The sequence below is a fragment of the Mauremys reevesii genome, linkage group 3, assembly GCF_016161935.1.
Source record: "Mauremys reevesii isolate NIE-2019 linkage group 3, ASM1616193v1, whole genome shotgun sequence".
NCBI classification, from domain to species: Eukaryota; Metazoa; Chordata; order Testudines; family Geoemydidae; genus Mauremys; species Mauremys reevesii.
In genome coordinates this window covers 106,362,090-106,380,038 of record NC_052625.1, presented here as the reverse complement: position 1 = coordinate 106,380,038, position 17,949 = coordinate 106,362,090, and the positions used below count along the sequence as shown (strand labels likewise).

The window sequence follows — 17,949 nt, the reverse complement described above, 5'->3', positions numbered from 1 at the left end:
GCTAGATACAGCTGTTCCCCAGTCTGCCCTATTCAAGCACACAGCCGGAGAAGCGGGGCAGTGGGCCAGCTCATGCTGCTACAGGAAACTGCTACCCAATCCACTGATTTCTGAGCTGCACTGATGACACCTCCCTATTTCTCACCTCCCCACCCAATCCATTCCAAATAATGCTACTAAAAAAAAAAAAAAAAAAGCTACTGTGTCTGTCTCTTTAGTCAATCCCAGCACAGCATAAGCCTGAGTGCAATTGTTTTGTCTCATCAGTCAGCATTTTTCACTGCTGTGGACACAGCTTATACCCACCAATTGGTCAGCATTAGAAAAAATAAATCACTCTAATCCAACTCAACTGTTTGTTATGAATTACTAACTCTGCTCTTCGTGAACTTTTTTTGTTCTGGAATGCTTGGCTTTTCCCTCCCCCCAAAAGTGCTTTCTGAGGTTTGTATTTTAGATATGCATATACATCATACATACAACGTACCAAAAACCTCCCTAGAGTCCTACTCATTGTTGTTTTGAAGGTCAGCTAAGGAGTGTTACAAGACCCCCGCGCTCTGTGTAAAGGTGGTTAGCAATTAGGGAATCGAACATGATGTCAAATGAATTTAAGTTACAGTTTTAAGCATTCGCATTTTGAGCCAAATCCTATCAGCTCTTACTCAAGCAAACTTCCCATTGCAGTCACTAGCAGTTTTGCCTATGTAAGGACTGTGTGGGATTTAGCGCTTGTTATTCGGGGCTTAATTGTATCTTTTAGGCACAACTCTGGGTTAGGGCTGATGCACACCACACAGTGGGGACATGCCATGCCCACTGCTACCTCACTTCCAGGGATTCAGCACTACTCCCTGTGCACTGGTCCTACTCCACAGGCCTGTGCAGAGGGCGTGGGGCCATGGCCTTGCCTTCCTTTGGAGCACTGTGTGCCCCCTCTGTGTCCCCTAAGAGAGAAGTCCCTGAGCTCAGGGACTGGAGATGTGCTGACCCTTTGTAAGGGTCTGATCCTGAAAACGTTTACTACCAAGTATTGTGCTTACCACCAGGTGTGGTCTCACTGATATTTCAGAAGGACTAAACACGGTACACTTAGCGCTATGCCCCACAGCAAGTGCTTGCAGAACCAGAATCTAAGGATATGCCTACATTACAAATGAAGGTGTGTGACTGCAATGCAGGTAGGCATACCCATGCTGGCTTTCATTTAGCTGGTGTGGGTAATAGTGGTAGTGAGGACATGGGTAGCACAGACTTCAGCATGGGATAGTCACCACAGTACTAAGGTGACTACCTTTCAAAAGGCAAAAGCAGGACACATGTAAGAGTCCCACCCCCTATGTAACCCCAGCCCCTGTTCCTCCTCTTCACCAGGGCCCCATCCCTGCCCCTCCTCCTCCACTGAGGCCTCGACCCCTGGCCAGGCAGGATGCTGGGGTGCATCACCCATGGCAGCCCAAGCTCCCTAGGCAGCTCTTACTACTCTACTGAGCTCTACTACTGCCCAGCTCTGGCTTCAGGCCCAGTGGTGGGGTCTTGGGGAGAGAAAGAGGAGAAGGGGGCATGACCTCGTGGCAAGAGGTGGGCTAAGGCCCACCTGAGCCTTCCCCCACCCCATCCCGGAAAGAGGCAGGTGCCTGTCCCAGAGTCATTCAAGCCCAGGACCAGAATTCTGCATTTTTGGACTGTCCCTCCTAATTCAGTACAACCCTACCCAGAACAAACCCACTGGGGACCCTGGGTATGTACTCAAGTTGTTGGTCTGTGCTGGGATCTTTGCTGCCATGTCTTCCCTGCTATTGTTCCCCACAGCAGCTAGATAAAATCTAGTGCGGGCATACTTACCCATATTGCAATCACACCTTCGTTTACGGTGCAGATGGACCCTTAGATAGTAAAGAATCGTATGTGGTAAGGAGCAAGGAAGAGTTCATGGTAAATGACCTCATTGTAAAACTGGGAAATGCAGCTCTACATTTATTATTTAAAGCATATAGAGCTCCTGCAATCCAGACTCCACTGTGAAACACAGAAGCACATGCATACACAAATTATCTTCTGGAACTTCTCCCAAAGCATCAATATAGCACATGGTGCAGACACCTTGAAAACAGCAGTTAAGACCACAGTCAAAGCAGCACTAATAGTATGCAGAGTCCTATTAGCCATGCTTGGCACTTATCAGATTGTTGTTTAATATGTGTTACCAAACAGAGTAGAACCTCGAGTTACAAACACATTGGCAATGAAGGTTGTTCGTAACTCTGAACTAAACTTTATCGGTGTTCTTTCAAAAGTTCACAACTGAACATCCACCTAATACAGCTTGAAAACTTTACTATGCAGAAGAAAAATGCTGCTTTTAACCATCTTAATTTAGATGAAACAAGCACAGAAAGAGTTTCCTTATCTGGTCAAATATTTTAACACTTTCCCTTTATTTTTTTTTAGTAATATACATTGAATACAGCACTGTACTGTATTTGTGTACTTCCAGTTCCAAAGGAGGGGTGTGGTTGACTGGTCAGTTCGTAACTCTGGTGTTCGTAACTCTGAGGTTCTACTGTACACAAGTTACGCCAGTGGGTTACAACGTTGGAATAAAGTGCTCTAGCAGAAAAGTGGGGTAGTCCTTATGGTGGTGAATCCATGATTGAGAGACAGAGCTCACTTATTAGTTTAACCCTAAACTGTGAAGCGTGCCTCCCTAGGGTGACACTGAGGGAGGGTGTGGCCAGGCCCAGGCAGCTCCTAGGGGGGGGGGGGGGAGGGGGCAGGAGGGCGTGCTACACTTCCATCCATCCCTGCTCCACCCTCAGACCAGCTCCACCCCCAGTTCCACTCCACCCCCTGCTCCGCCTCTAGCCCCATTTCCTCCCCCATCCCGAGTTCTGTCCCCAGCTCCGCCTTCAGCACAAGTTCTGCTGCTGAGGAAGCCCTGGCTGCGTAGTAATGGAGGGGAGGTGCAGACAGATTCTGTTACTGGGGACGGGGGGGGGAACACACTTGGAAAAGTTTGTGCACCACTGGCTTAACCTGTTTTTCTTTTGGGAAGAATGCAGACCTATTTCAAGGTTTGAACATGTTCTATCTGAGAAATTAAATTAAGAAAAAAAATACTCTTTTGATTGCTTTAACTGCTGTTTTAAAAGTATTTGCATCTTTTGCTATTTTGATTATTTGGAAAGAGCTCCAATCATGAACAAATCTGTATGACGGACAGCAACCTATTAAGCTGGGGGAGGCATTTAGTTGGGTGCCATAAGGATCAGTGTTGGGTCCAGTCTTGGTAAATCTATTCATTAATTACCTGGAAGGAGAAATAAACAGCATTAATGAAATTCACAGGGGATTCTAAATTGGGAGCAGCTGTGAACTCCAGTGAGTACTGCAAAATAATGCAAATGGTCCTAGAGAAAGATTAAAAACTTAAGCAGAAAAAAAAAACCAGAATGATATTTAGCGTGAAAAAAATGCAGCTTTGTACATCTGGGGGTGGGAGTGCGGGGGAGAATCACAGATATGCAGTCGGATGGAGAGACTTGGGAAGCAGTAACGCTGACACAGAAATTAGACATGCAAATTAGGCATGACTTTGTAATGTGATACATTAGGGAAAAAAGGCCAATGCCGTTTTGAGGCTGCACATGCAAAGGCTTCATATCATGCAATAGTGATTTAAGGATTTCAGAGTCCCCTCTGCAAGGAATGATCCAGCCATCTTCAGAACTCATGCGTCTGCTCTGAGCATCTGACAGGCCAGCTTCTATGCACCCACTACACTGGACTGGCTCCCACTTCCACCTGTCATTGGAGGGAGGGTGGGTTAGGGGAGATGGACACTCTCAGGGGAGAAGATGGAGAGTTTCCAGCAAAGAAAGGAACTGGGAAGGAAGATGAGGGAGTTTCTAGAGGGATAGAGAGACAGAGAATCCGCCCGGAAGGAGGTTGGAGGTTTGCCCAGAGTGCGTAGTGGAAGGGAAGTCCCAGTTGGGGAAGCAGAGTGAGGGAGACAGATCATGTCTGCTTTTTCCCCCGTGTTCTCTCCTCCCCTTGCTCAGCATACAAGTTCCAATGTAGGTGGGAGTGATCCTAGCCTGGAAGTACAGATGGGAAGACTTCCACTGGCCTCCTTTTCTTCACTTGAGGCACTGCTGCAGTTAGGCAGAAAGCCAAAGCAATAGAAAGCAAAGAGAGAAGCAGCCATAAAACCCTGTATGGTGCAAGAGGAAGAAACAGCAAGTTAGAAACTGCTCCAGCCCTGCAGAATTGCCTGTTCTGAGGCACCCAGCTGTGCATCAGCCTGCCACGAGCGGGATAAAACCACCTCTGTATGGACAGCTAACAATCCTTTTCTATACGGCTCTGATGTAACATTCCCTCCTGGGCATCTCATTAACAGAAGGATACTGGAAGGAACTCAAAAGAGCAACAAATTTTGTTAGAGGCTGGAGAAATTTAAGTTATGAGAAAATTTAAAGTGCCAAATATAACTTGACAAAGGGGTATTTAAGAAGAGAAAAACGTAGACTGAACAACAGGAAAACAATTCTTGGCAAACCAGATGCTTTATCTTTGGAATAATTTCCAGAGGAAGCAGCAGAAGTCCCATCACTTGGAATAATTTAGACCCAGCTGGACAAACCATTATTCAATGCACTGTAGGGAACAATCTTGCACTGGCAAGGAGATGGATTACAAAGCCTAACAGGTATTTTCCATCTCTAGAGTCTATTAATTTTTTTTTAAATGTTCAAGCGATCCCTCATAACTTAGTCTGGATCAACAAATGCAGATACTAAAAATATCGTGCATATGCTTCATCCAAATAAGAACGATGTTCCTCTCTTCACTCCTCTCTAGCTTTCTCTGAAGTATGCTCAGTGATCACTAATACACACAATAGCACATGACAAAGTAGAAAGGGGGGATTTCTCCCTTTTTATTGTGCACCTGGAGAATACTTCTGCCAAAAACACTGTCTCAGAGGAAGAAATAAATCCAGCCTTTTCAAGAAGACTGTCTAATGTCTTTTAGGACACTCATGCACTTGCAGCCCTTCCATGCATTCCCGCAAGCCAACTGGATCTTCTGGCATCCAGATGGGCAGTTAGAACATAAGAACGGCCATACTGGGTCAGAATAAAGGTCCATCTAGCCCAGTATCCTGTCTACCGACAGTGGCCAATACCAGGTGCCCCAGAGGGAGTGAACATAACAGGTAATGATCAAGTGATCTCTCTCCTGCCATCCATCTCCATCCTCTGACAAACAGAGGCTAGGGACACCATTCCTTACCCATCCTGGCTAATAGCCATTTATGGACTTAACCTCCATGAATTTATCCAGATCTCTTTTAAATGCTGTTCTAGTCCTAGCCTTCACAACCTCCTCAGGTAAGGAGTTCCACAAGTTGACTGTGCGCTGCGTGAAGAACTTCCTTGTATTTGTTTTAAACCTGCTGCCTATTAATTTCATTTGGTAACCCCTAGTTCTTGTATTATGAGAACAAGTAAATAGCTTTTCCTTATCTACTTTCTTCACATCACTCATGATTTTATATACCTCTATCATATCCCCCCTTAGTCTCCTCTTTTCCAAGCTGAAAAGTTCTAGCCTCTTTAATCTCTCCTCATATGGGATCCTCTCCAAACCCCTAATCATCTTAGTTGCCCTTCTCTGAACCTTTTCTAGTGCCAGTATATCTTTTTTGAGATGAGGAGACCACATCTGTACACAGTATTCAAGATGTGGGCGAACCATCGATTTATATAAGGGCAATAATATATTCTCCATCTTATTCTCTATCCCCTTTTTAATGATTCCTAACATCCTGTTTGATTTTTTGACCGCCTCTGCACACTGTGGGGACATCTTCAGAGAACTATCCACGATGACTCCAAGATCTTTTTCCTGATTTGTTGTAGCTAAATTAGCCCCCATCATATTGTATGTATAGTTGGGGTTATTTTTTCCAATGTGCATTACTTTACATTTATGCACATTAAATTTAATTTGCCATTTTGTTGCCCAATCACTTAGTTTTGTAAGATCTTTTTGAAGTTCTTCACATTCTGCTTTGGTCTTAACTACCTTGAGCAGTTTAGGGTCATCTGCAAACTTTGCCACCTCACTTTTACCCCTTTCTCCAGATCACTTATGAATAAGTTGAATAGGATTGGTCCTAGGACTGACCCTTGGGAAACACCACTAGTTACCCCTCTCCATTCTGAGAATTTACCATTAATTCCTACCCTTTCTTCTCTGTCTTTTAACCAATTCTCAATCCATGAAAGGACCTTCCCTTTTATCCCATGACACCTTAATTTACATAAGAGCCTTTGGTGAGGGACCTTGTCAAAGGCTTTCTGGAAATCTAAGTACACTATGTCCACCGGATCCCCCTTGACCACATGTTTGTTGACCCCTTGAAAGAACTCTAATAGATTAGTAAGACACTATTTCCCTTTACAGAAACCATGTTGACTTTTGGCCAACAATTTATGTTCTTCTTTGTGTCTGACAATTTTATTCTTTACTATTGTTTCGACTAATTTGCCCAGTACCGACATTAGACTTACAATTCTGGCCATTAGAGGTGTTGTTGCACCTGCTCTGTGTGCCTGGTCAAGGGCTGAGACCCCAAAGTAGATAGTGGCAGCAGTGGGTGGGCAACATATAAAGAGGCTGAATGGGGGGCTTGGGACAGGTAGAATGGGGTGAATGAGGAATGCTGGCCCAGGGATGGTTCAGGCTGGCCCAGGGACAAGGATGCTAGCCTGACTCGGGAGATCTTGGTTCAATTCCCTACTCCATCACAGACTTCCTCTGGGTTTGTCACTGAGTCATCTTGGGCAAGTCACTCAGTGTCTCTATGTCTTAGTTCCCCATTTGTAAAAAAGAGATAGTCATATTTCTCTATCTCACAGATGTGCTGAAGTTTACAGTTAAATGGAATTTACTTGCAAATATGCAAATTAGCTCATTAAACTAATTGTATAAAATGTCACACAAGTAGAATTGCACAAACCTGGCAGCTATGAGTATGAAATGCTGCACACGTGCATATTCCACAATTTTTACCACAGAAATGGAAAAGAATGGGGGGTAACTTCAGCTGCCACTGCTCTTCCTCATGAAGGCATTATTTCTAGTGAGGTGCTAAGTGGGCAGGCCTGATAATGCAATCGATGAATGACCATTCTTATACAGTATTACCGACATTTCTTCTTGAATCTGCCTTTCCAAGGGTTGTTATCCATTCTTTAGATGGATGAACGTTTGGGTTTTTTTTTAAATAAAAGGGATTTGGGGAAGTCAAAGTGCGTCTTTCATTCTTTTTCCTGTGTGCAAAGTCATTGGAATTCACTGTATGAAAGTCCCTGATGACAACCACCAAATGCTCCACTGTTATTTTGTTCTATTAAAAAATGTAAATCAATATCAATAGCCCAGAACTGTTAAGCTACCCTTATCATTAAAAAAACAGGACGGAGAAAAAAAGTGTATTAAGAAAACCAAAATTTCATCCTTCCAAAGGGATTACTATAAATAGTAAATAAAAAATGACATTATAAACATTTTGGGGAAAAAAGACCTTTATATTTTTCTTTTAAAAAAAGACTACTACAAAGAGAAAGCACAATTAAAATCCCACCTCTCGCTCTGGAAACATTTGTTCCAGGTTGCCCCATTTTCCTAAAAATAAATGACTAATCCCATAAATCAGACTTGTCAAATTCAAAATCGCCAAGGGTCTGAATTTGGACTATTCCTACTCCATCTGCAGTCTATCATACTTCAGCTGTTACTGGGCTACAATGTGCATCCAGACACTAGAACTACCCAAGCTGCAAAACAGAATTGTCACTCTCTGGGCAAGACAGAGATGCCCCACAAAAATGTTCACATCACCAATAACAGGAAAAAAGGTCAGCTTCAGGAAGTCCACATGGGCATATTTAAAGTCGCAACATTCATTTAAAAATCACACTTCAGTCTGAAATTATATCATCTACTGTTGTGACGAGTAACACAATCTTATTGTAGCTGAAATATTAGAGACAAATATTTTCCCTATATTTTCTGTTTACTTTGCATATTTGATAGCACTTTATATCTAATCAGTTTCACTAGAGACATTTTTCTCTGTTTTGTGTGTTTTTTTCCACAAAAAAAAGAGAGGAAAAATAGCATTTTAAAAATAGAAAAATGTGATTATAAAACTAGAAAATTGGGTGTATGGTCTTGGAGGAGGTGTATTGAAACTAATTTACTCTTCCCCCCTCCCCTTTTTTTTTTTTTTTTTTTAAGTGACTACATTTCCAATTGAAAATATGCCTGGTAAAGGAGAACCACAGTGAATGCTGATAATATCTCAGATAGCTAAATATTTACTACACAAGTAAACCAAACAGTAGGCCCCTATCCTGCAAACAGTTATGCATATAAGGAACTTTAAGTTCAGCAGGACTTCTCAAGTGTGTAATGAAACTACTCTCATATGGAAGTACAGGACTGGGGCCTTCATTTTCAAGACAGCTTTTGAAAACATCCATTACATGTTTCATTATTTCACAAATGTATAAAGTAACATCCACAGCCATAAACAACACGCTTTCAAAGACTTCTTGTTTTCTTAATCACTAACTACAAAAAGTATTCACAGATATGAAATTTTATCCAAGCACATAACGGAGTTACTTGTATATACGTGAATTCATTCACTTTCTAGGATTTTCTTGGGAGGGAAAACGGTGTTTTATAGACCCAAAAGTTGACCAGCCTTAAAATGATTGTAATCTAGTGAGCAATATCCCTTGAATTCTAAAAGTATATTTAAAAGTACACCGTTTCCAAAAATATGAAACAAAGATTGCTACTACTTTGGCTTTTATATTATATTCTCTTTTTCTTATTCAGATATCCTTTCATAGGAGGAACAGGAGGAGTACTTGTGGCACCTTAGAGACTAACACATTTATTTGAGCATAAGCTTTCGTGGGCTACAGCCCACTTCTTCGGATGCTGTAGCCCACGAAAGCTTATGCTCAACTAAATTTGTTAGTCTCTAAGGTGCCACAAGGACTCCTGTTCTTTTTGCGGATACAGACTAACACGGCTGCTACTCTGAAACCTTTCATAGGAGGATGTTCTATCCAGTTGCCTCTATTTTTAACACTGCTCCATTCTTTCACTGGTTAAACTAGCACCTTAAACCATCTCCGACAAAGATCCAATGTGTTCCCTCCACAGTGCACTTGGTCACCAGGAGCCTAGTGAATAGAAATGTCAGCCTTACTTGTAAGAAGGATTGGCAGGATTAGATTTTTAATTGGTAAATGTCAGGAAACATTACCTCACTGCTAGAACAGGGCCTCATCCTCCTTGATTGAACTAACCTCGTTATCTCTAGCCTGCTTCTTGCTTGCATATATATATATATATATATATACCTGCCCCTGGAAATTTCCACTACATGCATCCGACAAAGTGGGTATTCACCCACGAAAGCTCATGCTCCAAAACATCTGTTAGTATATAAGGTGCCACAGGACTCTTTGCTGCTTTTACAGATCCAGACTAACACAGCTACCCCTCTGATATAGGAAACATTAGTTTCACCATACACATACAAACCAACAAACAAATATTCCCATCAACGATAACAGAAATGTACAGTTAGGCAAAGAAAAATGGTGCTTGAGAACGTATTAGAGATAATGGAAATACATTTACACCTCTACCTCGATATAACACTGTTCTCAGGAGCCAAAAAAATCTTACTGCGTTATAGGTGAAACTGCATTATATCGAACTTGCTTTGATCTGCCGGAGTGCGCAGCCCCCCCGGAGCACTGCATTACCCCATTATATCAGAATTCGTGTTATATCGGGTCGCGTTATATCGGGGTAGAGGTGTACTTTGTACATTTTTATATATGATGTTGACAGTTAGTATTTATAAAACTTTAACCTTTTGAATCTCAAAATCTACTGTCATTAAATAACTATTGTCTGCCGCCACATAATTTCCCACAACTGTGAACATTTAAATTAATAAAAATAAACATTTTAAAATGCTTAAGCCACTTGTGGCAACACTGAAAGTTGAAATTGGTTTCTATATGCATCTAGACTTTTTGAAAATTACCCTAAAGCACCATCTCACCTGTAAGTGGCACCCAATTATATACACCAAAAATTTAATCTGAAATCAGATGCCAAATCTCAATCATTTATTTAACTGAAGCTCACCAGAAGTAGAATCCTAAATTAATATTAATTTTTCGAAGTTATTTACACCTCTGCAATAGGTGCATTTGCACAGATCTCACTTTGCTATTATTGGAAAGAAAAGAAAGAACTAATACTATGGAGACTGAGTTTATTGCAAACCAGAATTGTCAAGTATTTACAGTTATCTTTTGTTTGACTTGTTAAGGGGGCGCACAAAGGGCAAAATCTTCTATGACTTGCTGTCAAGGAAGGAATCTGTTACCAACTTTTCCAAACGTGTTCAGGAATTCCTTAGCCACAGAAGCGGTACAAAGAGGAAGGACAAAAGACAAAGGATTTACTATGAGGACAAAGAGGACACTATACTAAAATAGTTAATGAAGGGTTTCTGATGCAGGATAGAGAGACGCAAAGAGGTGTGGGGAGAAAAATGTTTTGTTTTCTTTAGGAAAGAAATCACCATAACGGAAGTGGTTCAGAAAAACAAAAGATTATCCAGGGATATCAAGACACTGCTGTAAAACTTTTTTTAAATTTAAAATCATTACTTGGCAAGAACTTCAGTATCAAATTACATCTGGTTAATTGACACAACTGAACTGTATTAGTGATGCTTACAACTTTACTCCAAGCTGGGGAAGCTAAAGATCCAACCAGCGGACCAAATTCAGTGATGAATAAGGCTGCACGGTCATGCGAGGTCTATCATGGAGGTCATGGATTCCGTGACTTTCCAGGATCTCCTGGACTTCTGCAGCTTCAGCGGCCAGTGCGGCCGTGGGGCCTGCTACACCAGCTGCTGCTCGAGGGGCCCCTGGGACCACCACTGCTCAGGCGGCCCGGGAACCACTCCAGAGGCTGTTGGAGAAGTGGTCCCCAGGGCCCCCCAGAGCAGCTAACATTTATTCAGCGGTATTTATAGTAAAAGTCATGGACAGGTCATGGGCCGTGGCCGGTCCATGACTTTTACTAAAAATACCCATGACTAAATCTTAGCCTTAGTGATGAATCCTGGTCACGTGCCACCTGAGGTATGTTGCACAAATGCTAAGAAGAGGACCACCTGTTCTCAGAGGCAAAAACCTTCAGCACATTTATTTATACTTAAATAGTACTTTGCATCAGAAATCAATGGGTTCCTATTTCAGGGTAACTGGGTATTTTGCTATAATAAAATAATGATAACATAGTGCTGACAATAATGGCGCTAAAATGCAAAATAGGGATGTCAGGATCAAGTACGTCAGGGAAAACATGGAATTATTCTGCTACCATTTTATTTACTGTCTAGAAGGCAAATCACACTTAAAAGGGCCAGGTGCATGAAAAGGGAAGTGTGCCTAGCAGGATCAGGTTACTTTGTTTACATTTAAGAAAAAAATACCAAAACAGTACACATTCTAATAACTAGAATTTAACATAGTCAGACCATCTGTGTTCAAAAAGAATAGGTAGCTTCCCTGAGATGCACATTAATATTCATGGCGGACACATACTGCGGTTATCTTCTAGTGACACACTGAAAAAAACCGATGGCTGACATACAAAACTAAAACAAAAAGCTTGTTTCCCTTCTGGACTGAAGAGGACAAGTGAATGAGAGCAATAGAAGATGATACCCAGTTACTGAGACATAGCTTTCCTATGGCAATTAATGGTCACTCGGCGGTCCAGAAACAATTAACCACAATAGTTTTGAGCACTGTACAGGGTTTTAGCCATGTGGCTCTCTAATGGTTTGGAACCATGGGACTCAGACCCCACACAACTCCTTAAAAGTTCAAAACAAAACATTTCTACGTAGGCCTTGTCCTCACTAAGATATGAAACCACGTTAGTCCCCTTACCATGTGTGGAGTAGAATAAGGCAGTGATTCTCAACTTTTACATACTTTTGTAATTAGTTTCAGAATTCCCCTGCCATCCTCCTCCCACCCAACACACTCCAATCTAGCCATAAAAAAAGGTTATGAACTTCCTGTACCTGTGTGACTCGCCAGGTTGATAACCCATGGAATAAGAAACAACTCAATCAAAACCCAACCTTCAGTGTGCAGACTGCAGAGTGACTATGCTGAAAGGGGAGGCAAAGGGGGTTTTCTATTTCTATTTTGACACAGTTAGTCTGATACATTTGTTGCCTTTCTCACAAACCTAAGCAAAATGAAGTCTGCCTAGAAATTTACCTGTATTTCTTATCAGCACTACAACCTACAGGATATGCTGGACTCATGTCTAAGTTAGCCAGAGGAAGCCAGATGGAAGGAGTCAAACTAAGTTGTGTTATCACCTGCTGAACAAAAAAAGGGATAGTTGCCCCTCTGTAAGAGCAGGCAACTGGAATCACATTTACTGTTTCATTTCCTGCTCTACTACTGAATCTCTCTGTGTCATGTTTGGCAAGTCACTTGACTTCTCTGTGCCTCATTTTCATACATCCGTAAAACAGGGATAGTAATATTTGTCCTACAGGGTAGGGTGGTACGGCTGAATTAAGGTTATCTGAAGCAGTGGAGATCTTTGGATGAGAGATGCTATGTAAGTGCATAGCACTATTATAAAATGTGACTCAAGTCCTGACTTTATGTCAGCAGCACTGGTAAAATAAATAAGGCCCTTCGTTTTCAGTGAAAATAAATTTTTATGGAAAAAATCCCAGGTTTTACAAAAGGTATTATTCGTTTGTATTTTTTTATTTTCACCCTACTTTTGTATTATTCAAATATAAAAATGTACTTGTTTTATTAGGAAAATACAATACCTTGCATGAGATATATGTATTATAATACATTAGCCTGTATGTATATGCAAAGATGCCTGTTGAAGTAAGGCTATGTATTAGTTTAGAATAGACACACAATAAACAAACAGGCATGCACACAAGCTCTGAAGTGCGTGTGCATCTGAACGTACTGATGAATCTCATGCCCACCACGTATACATTTCAAGCTGTTAGCTGCTAACAGTTTAAAGATCTAATACACTAAAATGGGAAGAAACAAAAATCTATATAAGAATACATTTCAGAACACAAGGAAGTATTTGAAAATTTAAAAAAAAAACTAAGAGAAAAGGATGCAGTGGAGTATGTGCTGCAAATGGTGTGACCCAATTATTAAATGTAAATATTTATAGGCTAATAGTTCAAAGTCTACAACAGTAAACTGTTTATTCGAATGAAAAGTTTTATTTGGGGATTAGAGATCTATTTCTTAAACTCAGAGGTTGCATTGTGTTTTGAATTCTGTTTTAGTTCTGCAGCAAACCACATTGATGAACGGAATTCAAAGCATTAATCTACTGAATACTTTTTGCCCGTGTTTCCATCGATGAAAATACACCCTGATATTTACCCAGAAAAATTATTAATATTTTTGCACTGATTTTCACCTGTTTTTGTGGTAATAAACACTGATAAATTCATGGGGAATATTAAATAAAGTAAAAACTGAAAACGAAGGGATGGAGATATATATCTCCATCCCTTCATTTTCAGTTTTTATTTTATATATATTCACCTATCAGCTAAAGCCAGAACACCAGTTTTCTCCAGCTTGTCTGTAAGAGCTGCCGTTTGGAAAGTGGAAAATCCAAAAAGGCAGGACAAAAAACACCAAGGTTTTGATGCTAGCCTTTAAAAACTACTGAGGCTGGGTGGGTCAGAGGAAAAAAACAGAGCCACACAGGAAGTTTTGGGCAGGAGAGGGGAAAGGACTGACATGTTTCATAACAGAGGGGCCAGGTTAGCTGCAGGACCAACCAACGCCACAGCAAGCTGACTTGGGGGAGAGAGAAGCCAATGTTTGGGAAAGCCAAGCCATGCACTGCAGAAGAAGGACCCTGTCCACCCCCTTGTCCTGCAGAGGATCCTGACCCTGGCCCAAAGAATGTTCAGAAGCTGTGAGGAAACTGAGGCAGGGATGCATGTAAGTTTATTATTTTATACAGATTTGTGTATGTCTCATGCTAAGTAAAGAGCAAGGGTGTTAGGATCATGTGCAAACTCTGTTTGCATGTGCTATGAATTATACCTGTCCCATGCCCTAAAGAGTTAAACAGTAGACCCAGAACGCACCCAAAACTGGAGCTCTGGGAGAGGTTGTGTTTAAGGTGTGGGAGCACCTGAGGGATCAGCACTGGTACTAGGGAGCAGGTAGTTCTGGACTGTGGGGTCTAAGCTCTCAGCAGGGGGTGCTAGAGGATCTGCACCCTAGGAGGAGCCTAGGGACCACAAAACAGGAGAAGAGTCTGGACTCTGATCAGACTTCAGAGGCTTAAAAGATTCAGGATCCAGCAGTCAGTTCCCTTACAGCAGTCTGGGAGCGCCCTGACAGAGACACAATAGCCTGGTGGTTGGGGCACTCACCAAGGATGTGGGAAACCCAGATTGAAGTTCCTTTGTCAAATCAGACAGACCAAGTACTTGATCCTGAATAACCCATATCCCTTACCACCAGATTACTGGCTATTCTGGGGTTTCAGGCACTCTCTCAGCTCCACCCCCATCCCCATTCTTCAGTTGATTTCCCCACAATAGGGGAAAACAAGGAAACAATACATAGAAGGCTGTGGAAACCACAGCTCTGTACCAGCACATTTCAGATCTCAAAAGACAAAAGACAACATAAAACTATAGTAGTCATTAGACGTATAGTATAAAGCCACCATTCCCTACCTACCCTTTAGCACAATGTCCCAAATAAAAACAAAAGGGCTAGGAAAATAAGAGAATTTACACAACAAACATACAGGCAGGGGAAGGAGCGGTGGTGTGTATATGAAGAGATATCCCTGCAGACTTATACCAGAAATGATCTGCTGTTTATATCAGTGGGCGTGCAACCTTTTGTTTTTCTCTGGGGATGGTCAGCAGGTGCAGTTAATCAGGCAAAGTACATTACTAAGACTGGCTGTGTTGTCTTCCAGCAGGGGAACAAGGTTTATATTCATAATAATTAAATCAGACCTGCCAATTTGCAAGCATAGCTCCTTGCACCATGGCTAATGGACATGCTACATAGTGTGTGCAGGAAATGGGGGATTAACAGGGAATTGGCGGAAGAGTATACTTCCTCACACCCTTATTACAGGGAACAAGTGTTTCTCATGATTTCAGCTCATGCACTGGGAGAATTGTGACCATTTTATCCAACAAGTCAGTGATCCATTTCTCAGAGTACAGCTCCCTTTCCTCACTCACTCTCCCTCCCACCATGCTAGGCCTCAGCAACTTCTGAGTATCTTCCCTATAAGCTGCCCTCTTCTTCTCAACATCTTCATCATTTTGAGCGTACGGGCAAGTACACTTAATTCATGGCTCTCTGCTCCCTCTCATATGCTACAGGCTGATCAGGAGAGCAGTGCCTGAGGAAACCATCTGCTCCACAGAGGTAAAGTGCCAAAATGGAGGCCGCTGTGGCATATTTAGGAGAAATATTGAGACGATTTGAGAGAGTACATTCTAATTAAGTTTTGCTGGTACAGAAAGTCTTCCATCTTCTTGTGTTTTCAAAAGACTATGCACAGGCTGACAATTTAACTCCACTACATACCACAAGCATGTACTCTATATATTTCAAAGGGTCAGGTTTTGTTCGTGGGGATTTTTTGTTTTTGTTCTGTTTGGGGTTTTTTGGGTGGGGGTTAATATGTTTCAGAACAGTACATAAGGGATTTTCTGTCCTGCAGCGATAGTAACCATTCCATAGTTAAGGTTACAACTAAGTTCCCATCTGAACTCCAATTTTGCTCCTTTCCCTCAATAAAAACCATAAAGATGTATTAGCCTCCAAGTTGGTTGTCTAGGTCTACCACAGTTCAAGTGAATTTTGCCATGGATTCCTGAATTATGAGCAGCCTAAAAATAGAAGGGTTCATCAGAGTTCAATAAGGTTTCTACAGTAGGTTGTTTTTTGGGTTTGTTTTTTGTTTTTTTTTGTTTCTGTTTTTTGAGATTCTGTAGCAAAAACCAGAAAGCAGAGAGCAAATTTAGTAGACAGACCTTAATTTACAAATGGTTTGACCGAAGCTCCTGCCTTTTTGATAGTCTGTTGTCTTCTTTCAACTAATTACAACATTCTTGTAAGGTTCTTTATCCTTGTTACCAATATGTACTCTTAACCTTAGCTTCACCTTAATTTTCATTTGTCTGCATAACTAATACACGTATCCCTTCGATCTCATCCACACTCCCAATGGTGCAGCCAGAATACCTGGGCTACAAGCCCTCCAAGGATGAAGGCAGGCATCTTCTCAGTTACAGGAGACTCAATCAAGTAACCTAACCAACTGCAGATGGTCAGCAAACATTGGTGTAAAAACAGAATTCTGTTTTACTTTATCAGCCGGTGGAAGCTGTAACAGAGTCTACCTGATTGACTATACAGCACTGGGGCAAACAAAAACTCAGTATGAAACGCATACAACCATTTACAAAATAAAGTTAGCTAGCAGTAGGACTGTCAAAGACAGTGACTCTGTCCCTCTGCTGAAACAGCATTTTCAATCTAAGGACCAGAAAAGTGAAAATAAGAAACAGAGAAAAGGAACGAATCTGGAGAACAAGGAAAAGATGCAAACTCTATCTTCAGGAGCCATCTATGAGCAATGCAATTACAAATTATTTTTAAGGATTAAAACGTATATTGAAGTCACAGTATTATGTTCATTCTCTCATTATAACAAAAAGCAAACAAATGATAGTAACAGCACTGCTGTTGGAACCATGCCAATCCAACCACCTACAGTCACAATTTTGTTTACAACATTTTATGTGTGCACTTAAGAATCTAGACCAACGGTGGGCATCTGGCCCTTCACACGTTTTAATCAAGCCCTCAAACTCCCGCCAGCAAGCAGGGTCCGGGGCTTGCCCCAGCAGGGTCCGGGGCTGGCCCCACTCTGCACATGCCATGGTTCCGCCTGTCTCCCAGAAGCAGTGGCATGTCCCGCCTCCGGCTCCTATGCACAGGGGCAGCCAGGGGGCTTTGTATGCTGCCCACGGCCCAAGCACGGCCCCTGCAGTGCCCATTGTCCAGAAACCGCAGCTAATGGGAACTGCAGGGGCAGTGCCTGCGGACGGGGCAACGCGCAGCACAGCTTGGCCACGCCTCCGCATAGGAGCCAGAGAGGGACATGCCGCTGCTTCTGGGAGCTGCTTGAGGTAAGTGCTGCCAGTGTGCGCAACCCTGCCACCCTCCCTGGCCCCAACCCTCTGCCCTGATCACTCTCCTGCCCTCCAAACCCCTCAGTTCCATCCCAAAGCACCCTCCTGCACCCCCAAACCCTCATCCATAGCCCCACCCCAGAGTCCACACTCCCAGCCAGAGCCTTCAGCCCCCACTCACCCCAAACCCCTGCCCCAACCCACAGCCCCCTCCTGCACCCTGAACTCCTCATTTCTGACTCCACTTCAGACCCTGCACCTCCAGCCAGAGCCCTCATTCCCTCCGACACCCCAACCCCCAATTTTGTGAGCATTCATGGCCTGCCATACAATTTCCATACCCACGTGTGGCTCTCGGGCCAAAAAGTTTGCCCACCCCGATCTAGACACTTTCTATTCACAACTTGTTGGGTGTTAGTTTTTTTAGTCTGTCTCCTTTTTCCAAAAAGAGACCTATGTAAACTCTTCCTAGAACTACAGCACAAAAAGTACTTTATAAATCACAGTCACAGTGGAATGTAAAAGATATTATAATTGTTACTGTA

The 17,949-nt window shown here is 42.3% G+C and overlaps 1 protein-coding gene across 7 annotated transcripts in view; it reads right to left on the bottom strand.

Moving 5' to 3' along the window:
* Positions 1 to 17,949, bottom strand: part of NHSL1 (NHS like 1) — a 234,445-nt gene that overhangs the window by 121,414 nt on the left and 95,082 nt on the right. The gene's annotated exons all lie outside the window — the stretch shown is intronic.